Source organism: Limulus polyphemus, unplaced genomic scaffold (genome assembly GCF_000517525.1).
Source record: "Limulus polyphemus unplaced genomic scaffold, Limulus_polyphemus-2.1.2 Scaffold232, whole genome shotgun sequence".
NCBI lineage: Eukaryota > Metazoa > Arthropoda > Merostomata > Xiphosura > Limulidae > Limulus > Limulus polyphemus.
This window is the reverse complement of record NW_013665842.1, coordinates 285,389-288,074: the sequence shown is the minus strand read 5'-3', so window position 1 is coordinate 288,074 and position 2,686 is coordinate 285,389.

Sequence of the window (2,686 nt, the reverse complement as noted above, 5' to 3'; positions counted from 1 at the left end):
ATCTGGCACTACCAGACGTAAGACTCAGGTCTCGCATGCCTGTCAATTTCCATTAACAGAACAAATTTAACTCATTTGGAATAAAATTTCTAAAACTTTGGTGTCGAAGAACCGGTTAAATTGAATGAACAAATGACGAGGAACCCACTTTGAGACTGATAATGCTTGGAGACAGCTTGAATGGGTATTGAAGAAAAACTTTAATATAAGTTTAACATAACAGCAAATGTACAACGTTTCGACAAGGTTTTGTCATCATCAGGTACAATGATTATCCATTCAAGCCGTCTCCAAGCATTGAATGGTCCTTTTATGTGAGACAAAATCCCTTCTTTGATCTTACCTGCAGACAGGGGAAGACCAGCTTGGACTCAGCAGAGGACGTGTCTAGCTTAACATGTGGTTTAATTTATAGCATTTCACAAGAATCTCTAGGTTATCAACACCTTAAAACCTAATCTTAGGCTCTCTAAATTTCACCAAGTGAGAACACCTTAATTCCTGAGGGACTGAAGGTATAAAGGCAGCTGTCAACTTGTGAATTCTATAGTTTTGTCGTCTTAAGTACAAACTTTCCCTTTCGTTCCTTTTATATTAGCTTAGTTGAAATACTGAGAAATCCAAGTTAGATGATATGAAAATTTAAATTATAATGTATTTGAAAATATTAATTTTATTAGAATATATTTATATCAACTGGTTTGATTACATTTTTCTTTAATATACAAAAAAAAAAGTTTCCAAATGGCGGTTGGTAGTGAAAGGATTAAGATTAATTTAATTTATTCATTTTTAGTTTTCTGCAGACTGGCATTTTTTTTTATCATGGACCAATACTGGGTCGCGGACCACACTTGATTGAAAACTTTATTTGTGCTCTCTCAACAGTCTACAAATGTTGAAGTTAGATCTGAACAACCTAAAGCTCCTGAGAATCTGTAACAATCTCTAAATAAATTCTGGTTCAATTCTATATTCATTTTGTAGCTATTCTAAAGCTAGTGAAAATATATGGCAGTTCTTATCTCCAACCGAGAGAACACAGCATTATGTACTTACACCTCTCCTCTTCAGACACACACGTTATCCACGTAACTGAGGCTACTTTCATTGTAAAAAAAAGTAATGTAATACCCTTGGGCCACCAATACCTCTCGCTATCTATAGCATAGATCATGCTACAGTAATATTTTCTAATGGGGAGCATGTGTGGCGCCCTTGGAACTTGCTTAATTCTGTAAATAACTAAGACAAGAGAAATATAATGTTTCCCTTGATTAGTGTTTCTCTTGACCAAGTTTATATATTACGAAAAAAACACACACACACAAAGGATATTGAAATTTTGAATAAAATCATCTAATAACTAAGAGCATAGGAAACATTTTAGCATTCTCATATACTGCACGTCTCCTCTCCCATTTATTTTCAGGTTAATCTGGCCATCTTTGACTTTAAAAACTTAAAACCAAAACATTTAACTCACACATTGATCAAGGAATTATCATAATTTGCCATCACTTCTTTAAAGGCACTTATCCTAAAATACAGACAAATAAAACTGGAAAAACAACTTCATATAGTACAAATGGTCGCAAGTTAAAATAAAAGATTAAAAACAGAGTGAATATAACAAAATGTTACAAAAACAAGTTACAATGTCAAACAAACAGAGTCCTTTAAAAATGATTTACATGGAATAAAATCCTTTAACAAAGAATTATATAATACAAATTTATAACCCTTAAACAACGACCACAACACGTTCTTATCAAAATACAAAACAAACCTTATAAAACCATAAAAGATAAACGTAATCTGTTCTCACTGATTATAAACCCAAACCATTTAACATTAATGAAAATATTATATAAAATGGCTATTCAAAAATAAAAGTAACACATGTTCAAATTAAATACATACACGTATACACAAGTGCACAGATGAAAAAACACACATAAAAAATGCACTTCATTACATAGTCAACAAAATACACTATTTTGCTAAACTCATAGCAAGATATACACAGCGTGGTCACAAGTAAATAGACACCACTATTTCAGAAAAAAAATGAAATTTTTCAGTCATATTCACATGAATTGATATATTTATAATTTAATTAATATCTAGTAGATCTTCCTTTCGCTTCGTGGAGTTCGTTGATGCTTTGGGGCATCGTGAGAATCATCTCGTCAATTTTAGATTGTGGGATTTTCGCCCACTCTTGCTTCAGAACTTGGAGTAGATCGCTCTTCGAAGTTGTTTTTTTTGTTGTTGTTGTTTCTTGACTTGTCGGTCAAGTATGGCCCAAAGGCTTTCGATGGGGTTCATGTCAGGAGATTGGCTCGGCCAGGGCAACTTCTGGATACCATTTTCTTCCTGCCACTTTTGGGTGTTTCTAGCAGTGTGACACGGTGCTCTATCTTCCTGGAACAACGTTGTGTTCTTGTCCACGAAACCCGAGGAATAAAGTAACAAGAGTCCTTCCTCCAATATTTCGACGTATTTTGCAAAATTTATGTTGCCAACGCACTCCACTAAGCTCGAACTCCCACCAACCCAAACAACTCCCAAACCATCACGCTGAAACCACCATGCTTCACAGTTGACTGCAATCTGTTGAGCCAAAACTCTTGGTGAGGCATTTTCCAGACCCATATCCTTCCACTGTCCGAATATTGAGCTA